The sequence below is a fragment of the Myotis yumanensis genome, unplaced genomic scaffold (assembly GCF_028538775.1).
Source record: "Myotis yumanensis isolate MYYU_CA2020_CCGP unplaced genomic scaffold, mMyoYum1.0.hap1 SCAF_6, whole genome shotgun sequence".
In the NCBI taxonomy this organism is placed as follows: Eukaryota; Metazoa; Chordata; class Mammalia; order Chiroptera; family Vespertilionidae; genus Myotis; species Myotis yumanensis.
Window position 1 is genome coordinate 79,312,676 of NW_027223757.1, and position 8,345 is coordinate 79,321,020.

The following is an 8,345-nucleotide window of genomic DNA, read 5'->3' on the forward strand; positions in this document are numbered from 1 at the left end:
GGAGCATGTCTGACTGCCGGCTTAGGTCTGCTTCCTATGGAGAGCAGGCCTAAGCCAGCAGTGGGACATCCTTAGTGCTGCTGCGGAGGCGGGAGAGGCTCCCACCACCACCACTGCTCTCGCCAGCTGTGAGCCCGGCTCAGGGCTTCTGGCTGAGTGGTGCTCCCTCTGTGGGAGCACAGTGACCACCAGGGGGAAGCTCGCATCATAGCGACTGGTCGTTCCGCCATTTGGTCGATTTGCATATTAGCCTTTTATTACATAGGATTTTATTCCTCTGGACAAATAGTTTATTTATAGTATTTTCCTAGACACATCGATGACTTCTTTTATATGTACATCAGTTTCTCTTTCCTATGAGCTTTTGGAAGTGTGCTCATTTATAAATATGAAGCCCACTGTCTCCTCCTTGCTGATCATCACAAAGAATTATTTTTGCTACCAGGATGTCCCAACGCCTTTCCTTCTGTGCTGGTCATAATGCAAAACTTGCGTTTACTCAGGTACTCTGTAAATTTGATGTGCTAAGGAAGTGGGAGGTGATGGTCATCACCTCTGACTTGTGAACACTCCCTCCTATCTTCCTGCAATGCAGTTCTGATAAACTGTAACATTTTATTTTTTATAAATTCTGAGTTAGTGGTCTTTATTTCCAAATAGTGCATATCCTCTTTTTATCTGTGTCGCCTGGAATTCAATGATGCATTTTAATCTGAAGATTTAAGTCTGCTTCTGCTAGATAAGCTCTCATACTATTTAATAACTTCCTCTGCTTCATCTCTTCATTTTTCTTCTTTTAGCACCTTTTTTATTCACTCAGAAAGTCAAATGCATTTGTTATCCAAATCTATTATTTTCTTACCTATTTCATTGGTTTTAACAGAGAATCCCTGTTCCTTTTATTCATCTATTGTGTGTGTGTGTGTGTGCATGAGTGTGCACACACACAAGTTATGGTTCATTTGTAGAGGTTCAGCAAAGTTTTCTTTTTTTGTCTGTGTGTGTGGGCATGCATACGAATCTCCTTGTTTTTATGATTTTGCATGTTGAGGAGCAGGAACTTCTTTTTGTTCAAGTTCAAAATCAAAATATAACCCAGCTCTGTCAACACTTAAATAACATCTATATACTATCTTTTTTTTAAAAAAAAAAAGCAACAATAAGCATTTAAGATGTCCAGTAAGGTGCAAAACTGCCATTCTCTGGAACATTTTCTCAATCCATTGAGATTTTGTCTTCCCAGCAATTGACATCAGTTTGGCTCAAATAAACTCACAAAAATTCTCTACAGGTTTGGACATTTCTTATATTGAAAGTGCAATTAACAAACATGGTAATTTCTATATTGGATATATTAAAAAGACTATTTGCTAAAACTGCAACAAAAAGGAAAAGAGAAATTGCCTTTGCATTAGGTACGAACCAGACAATAATAAAGATTGGAAAGTATACAACATGATCTAGAATGACTCTTCATTCAGATTGCTTGTCAAGTTTCTTCATGCTATTTAAAGAGCCTGAAGCTGAACATCTTAGATACCTGAACATTTTAGCTGAACTACTTTTTGTGTAATGTATGCCAAGAAGAAAATGGGAAATTTTTATCAGCAAACTCAAAGGAGAGCCCTTGGCCTTATAACAAAAACTTGTGAATAAATACATACGTATGGATTTTTATTCTCTAGTGCCTTTTTTAGTTTGAAACACATTTTTAAATAACATGCCAATCATTAGATAACAGGGGTTTGACAATGATGACTTGTACATCAACTCTGTGCTCCAGGAAAGAGCAAAAGTCAACAGAACCCACCCTTTTATGTTTCACAAAACAGCTTATTGGAAAAAAAAAAACCTTCCCCACATAATTTAGATAAAACTCTCACAAGCTCTATGATGATGTCAGGCACAAACCTTGCAAATTCCCACTGAAGAGGAGCAAAGTCTGTCATCCCAAAATATGCCTTTTGAGGATATTGATTAAGCTGGTGATTTTTAAGAACAAAAGACACAAAAAAAGAGCCTTTTACCTCCTCACTTGTGAATTCAGATGGAAAAATCTGCTCTGGGAAGAGAGATCACCTTGGCATTAGTGTAGCAGACAGGGAGGAACCCGGCCAAGTCTGTTAGACTCCCTTCTGCATCCCATTGTTTCTGGGGGACCCAGAAATAATTTGTTTACCAAATGTTCACTCCTTCTTGTCTACCTGTGAATCAGCTATCTTCTCTTTGAAGTTCTAGACCAGGGGTGGGCAAACTTTTTGACTTGAGGGCCACAATGGGTTCTTAAACTGGACCGGAGGGCTGGAACAAAAGCATGGATGGAGTGTTTGTGTGAACTAAAATAAATTCAAAGTAAACATCATTACATAAAAGGGTACGGTCTTTTTTTTTTAGTTCTATTTATTTCAAACTGGCTGGATCCTAGTTTGCCCACGGCTGTTCTAGACCATTACCCCCTATTCCTTAGCTCAAGGTGGCACTTAAGCCTCAACTGTCCGATATGTCCTCAGGTTACATTTAAGTCAACTCGTTACCTGGTTTGAATCAATTCTTATGGAACACTTGCATGTAAATATGTAATAAACCTGGTTTTCTGTCTTGTTTGTCTGTCTCCTGTCAATTTGTTTATTAATCAGCCAGAAGAGCTAAGAGAGAAAACACAAGATGATACTGGCTTCGAGGTAAAATATTCTCTGAGCTTCTACTACTACCTCATCAAGTTGCCCTTTCATCCCACTTGCACACACCCTAGTCTTTCTGGTCTTGCTCAATCCTTTCAATATATTTTTTATATTAATTTCAGAGAGGAAGGGAGAGGGAGAGAGAGAGATGGAAACATCAACGATGAGAGAGAATTATTGATTGGCTGCCTCCTGCATGCCCTACTGGTGGGGATCGAGCCTAAAACCCAGGCCAGTCATGGCATAAGAATCGAACCATGACCTCCTGGTTCATAGGTTGATGCTCAACCACTTAGCTACGCCAGCTGAGCTCCATACTCTTAAGATACTTGCAGACTTTATTATGATCACAACCTTCGCATTATTACAATAGTCCCTTTCTCTCCTTTGCAATAATCATTTTGAATTAAGTCTCTGTGTACTAAATCTGTTGTGTGTTTTTTATTTGACAGATTTTGTCAAATGTTGAGATAATAGGTTTTTGGATTACATTGATATACATAAAGTTAGGTTAAATTTCGCACTAAGGAAGAACATGGGGGGGAAAATCAAGTTTGTTAAATTAATTAAACAAGGAGGTCATTAGACCAAGGTGGCTTTAATGCCGAGAGGCCCATGTAAGCAAACCAAAATCTAAGCCTGTGAACACCTCAAGGTTACAAAATCAAATGCTAAGGATAACCAATTACAGACAGACAACTAGGCTTTAGGCTATAGACAATCAAATAATTACCTTATTTTTGGTATTGCCTTTTCTGTATAAAAGTTTTTCTCCAACTTCCTGTGTGTGGAGCCCTCCTAACCACTTCTGATTTAGTTTAGCATTACCTAATTTGAATCAATTTTTGCCCCAAAACTCTTAAAAGGTTTAATATGCCTCATTTGATCTTTTAATAAATTCAAGGGTAAATGTGAAAATGTAGATAGAGACTTCTACTCATTTGCTTTAAAGATTCTGAGGGGATATTTATGTAAATATTCATAACCTAAAAGTATAAATACTGTATGTCTATCCATAAATCCAAAATATATTTTATTTCCATCTCTTTTTTAAAATGTCTTTCTAATTTCCTTTTTACTGTTTCCTTTAACCGTTCATTGCACTAGAAGGCATCCCTTTCTCTTCTCTATGGCTTCTTTGTGTCACTGCCCCTCCTTACCCCCATCTCACCCTTTCCACACCTTCCTGGTCTCAGGCTCCTGTACCTGAGGGAGAGCCCCAAGGCCTAGCCCAACTCCAAGGCACTAAAACAATGATTTGGGGGATGTTTATGCCTTATCTGTTCCAAAATCATATAAAGTGGAAAATAACACTACTTACATTGGATGATTTAAAAATCTCAAACTCTACTCAAATGGCCTATTTCTTGAAGTTTTTTTGTGGGTTTTTGTTGTTGTTGTTGTTCACATTTTAAATCTGAGACATTAGTTTGTAAATTATTGACTATAATTATAGACAGTTGGTGAAAATTTACCTGTTTGTAGACTTTACCATTCTTTGTTTCCACCAATAATCTTAAACCCTTTATTTTACAATTTGAGAAGGTTTTGCCTAGGGAGGGAAGGATATGAGACTATACTTTATTCACCTGGGGATTTTATCAGAACTGAACAAATATATTCAAGAGCCATAATTTACTGATTAGGTAGCCACTTTCATCAATAACTGGTTACATTTTTGTATAAGAGATCATATATATATATATATATATATATATATATATATATATATATTCTATTACTCTATTTACATAAAGTACCTAATAGAATGCTTGGCATGGAGTAGATTTTTTTTTTAAATAAAAGCTTCTCTTTTTCTCTTCTCAAACGCATTTTACAGAGATGGATGTGATTAAGAGAAAGGAGGCCTAGTACTGCCTTTCTTTGGGGGAGGTGCACCTTTCATTTGTTTTCTATCCACAACAGAGCTGCTTCCATCTCACTCAGTGATTGGCAGAAGGGAGAGTACGTTGTCCAAATGGTGTTATTAACTTAGAGACTGAGATTTTAAACATTTGAAACATAAAGAGCTAGACTCAGCATGGGAGCTCTCTGCAGTTACATTCTGCCACCTGGAAAAAGCTGATTTGAAAGAACTTACTTAATAAAGCATACAGAGATGCAAACAATCCACAAGGATTTTTAAACTGATGACGAATCATTCCTGAGTCCCAGCTACCCACGCATTGCTACGTTCCTTAAGCATAAACATGCTCATAAACGTGGGTTTCTGAACTTATAACTGACAGAGGGAGAGTCAGGGAGACATCAAGGACTATGCACTCTTGTTGAAAAGATGCCATGGCTCCAGGCTTTCTAGAAATCCACTGGGAAATCCTCCAGGCTTTCTAGAAATCCTGAATCACAGAAAGGGAGTAAGACGCCATGGTGAAGCTCTCAAGCTGTGGTGCAACACAGTTCAGCTCAGTGTGGAATAATAAAAAATAAAGAACATTTGTCCAACTGGCTGGAAGGGGTCGCTGTGGAGGCAGGATGGCCGGACCAGGGCTGGTGCTCGGGTGCAGCGGGTGGAAGTGGTGGTCCCAGGAGCGAACGCCAGGTGGCAGTGCTGTGCCTGCGCTAGTAAGCGCTCAGCGCCAGTGGCGATGTTGTCCGCAAGGTGATCCTCGGCGCCTTCTCTGCTCCCAGGGACTCTCTTCCCCGCATCTGGCGCTGTGTGCAGACTCCCACCGCTGCTGCGCACCCGGCGCGTGCCCCGCGCCTCACCTGCTCGTCCCCTCTCCCCAGGCGCCGCCTCTCGCGCCTGGGCACCCGCCAGTCGCACCATTGCCAGCCCGCCGCTGTGACGCAGTGCCTCTACCTGTGGTCCTTGCTGCGGGTCGCCTTTGGAAAGTACTTCTCCTCCCTTTAGGTGCAAGTCAGCGTCTGCCAGTGTCCTATGCGCACACTGTCAAGGACACCATGCCCATCGGGGTGGTCCTCCCTTCTGATCCTCATGAAGGAGAAGCAGAGGACCAGGTCCCTCCTCAGCATCATCAGTGGCTGCCTGCTGGCCGCTGTCTCCAAGCTGTAGTGTGACAAGCTGTAGTGTGACAAGCTGTAGTGTGACAAGCTGGGGCTTCTCAGTGCTTTCTCATCCACACTGCGCTTCTTGCTGCAGAATATTTTCTCCATAAAGGTACTGAGAGAGTTGTGGATCCGCCATTCCCAGCTGCTGAACATCTTGGGCTGCCACACCTCCTTGTTTGTGATCCCCACTTGGGTCCTGGTGGACCCCCTCCTTTCCTGGTCAGCAGGGACCTGACCTAGTGTCCCAGTGGCCCTGGACACTCCTGCTCCTGCTGTTAGCACCTCCTCCCCATCAGGACAGGAGACACCAGCAGTAAGGAGCACTACCAGAGCCCCCTGGAGATGTTCCACCACAGAGTCCTCTTCCCCCAGCAGGGGGACTGTCCAAATGACCACAATAACATTTTAGCAGACCACTTCCCAAACTCAGACAATTTGAACCACTGTGACGTACAGAGCCTAGCGCCGTGATTTTCAACCACAAGAATTTTGAAAACATGCAATACCTATTTAGGCAGGGGCACTGACCTCATTCCCCGTAGATTGTCACATTTACAAATGACAACAGCCAACACAATAGCCGTCTGGTGTGAATGAATCAAAATTATACCTATATTTTTGTCAGATCGACAACATTTTTGTTGTTGTGCCGGAGAATTTTAGTGTTAGTTTATGTGTGCCATGCGATGAAAAGGGTTGAAAATCGCTGGCCTAGAGGAAAGGGTGGGCCATTCTATGACTCCTCCCCCACCCCCAGCAGGACCAGAAACTACTGACAACCAGTGAATGGAAGCCCAGCCTCAGGGTCCTGCACAGCCATCAGAGGACTCTGGGGTTCCTGGCCCGGGTCAGCAGGAGGTCCTCCCTGCAGTGAGGACCACTGCCTTGTGGCTTAGGCGTTTCCTGCCTTCTTCCTGCAGCAGTCATCTGTGGGTGGAGGTGGTCATCTGTGGGCGGGGACACTATGGACAGCTTGGCCAGGTCTTACCTTCCTGTGAGCACTTACTGCCCAAATATGTATTTCAGAGTTCCTGTTCTGCTTCCCAAATATCATTTCCAGATAACATCCTGGAAAGGCGGGATTGCTGGGGATACAGACCTTGGAGTGGGCAAGAGATGGACTCAGTTTCCCCATCAGTCCCTTGGCCATTAGCAGCCACTGGCAAGTGCCCCCAGGAGAACAGCTATTGCCTCGAGCATGGAATTCGTGGAGGCTGATTCTTTGACCTGAAAGTCAGAGTCCTGTGTTTTGGGATCCAGAGGGAAGGGCTGAGCTGGCCAGGGTTCCTCTGGGGGCATTAAGGAGGAGGTGACTGTGGAGCTGGGAGAGGGGTCATTAGGAAATCTTATTCAGTGTTTCAAGCTCTATTTCTGTCTTTTCTGGTGGATTTTCACTCATGTGGCGACCTAGCAGGATGTTGATTTCATGAGGCCTTCTCATTTTTGTAGGAATATTTTATAGTTGTGTGTATATAAATACACACACCCCCAGGAGGGGATGCATGAGGACTGGCTTTTAGACTAGAAACTTTTTGTTTTTAAATGTTTCAAAACAAGAAAGTTACTACTGGTGATGCCTGTCTTGACACATTTCAGCACTGGGTAGGAAGCAATGAGGTGTTGAGAAGCACCTTCCGAATGACCACAATCGCCGAAAGGGGAATGATCAAGAATGTCCTCTCCAGGGCTGGTGTGACAGACAAGAGCACCGTGCTCTGATTCCATGGCCTGTTCTTGTGGTGTTTACATTGGGATCTGGATCGTGTCCAGGTGAAGGGGAGAAGGGGCGAGCACCAAGCTGGATCTGGTTGGCCAACTCAGATCCTTTGGTCAAGAAAAAGCTTGGGTTTTGGCAAGTTCACATCATCGGGAGGATGATGTGAGCCCAGCGGGTCCCCCTATGTGCTGAAGTCCAGGTCAGGGACTCCGTCAGTCCTGGCATCACCACAGACTGTGTCCTTGCTCCCGGAGGAGACCACTGGCTGGACTGGAGGTCTCTATGGTGATGGCTGCTTTCTTTCTTTAGCACGGCCCCCAATAGATGGGTGGGGCCACCATTATCCTCCTGGGGAGTGAGGCATTTCCATCCAGAGAGGAAGTGACATAGTTTATGCTTAACTCCTCATTGGTTTGCTTCTGATAACTGGTATTTTGTATTTAAGAGGTTCTGTTTTGCCAGAGCATGAATGGGCTGCTTCTGCGAGATCTCAGATGCCTTCTAGCCTGTCAGTTTATGAGCCACCAGCCTCAGGAGTCTCTGTTGGTTGTCCTCGTGCTTGACGATGGTAAGTTTCGAAATGATTGCTGTGCGAAACCTTCGAAGGGTGCGATGGGTGCCAAGAGCTGGCCGAGTGCCCTCAGCAGAGGCAGTGGAATCTACAGTGTTTTTCTCTCACAGGTGAATGACAAGCGGAGGTAATTTTGCACTGCAAAGATATTACGGTGGTTGTCTTTATGATTAGGGTAGCTGACTCCTTGAACATATACTTGAACTCCAATATGGATTAGGCCTCCATTCAGGTTTCATGAAATCTCTGTGTTGCTGAAAGTTGCATATTTGTGTGTTTGTTTTCTAAGGCAAGATCTGCTGGTGAGGGGAAAACAACTGACTGGTTTTATTATGGTTTAGAAATT

The 8,345-nt window shown here is 43.3% G+C and overlaps 1 pseudogene; it reads left to right on the plus strand.

Annotated features, from left to right (window-relative positions):
* The first annotated feature begins 2,664 nt into the window (after positions 1 to 2,664).
* On the plus strand, positions 2,665 to 6,028 carry LOC139012910 (solute carrier family 35 member E1 pseudogene; annotated as a pseudogene).
* Positions 6,029 to 8,345: the final 2,317 nt, after the last annotated feature.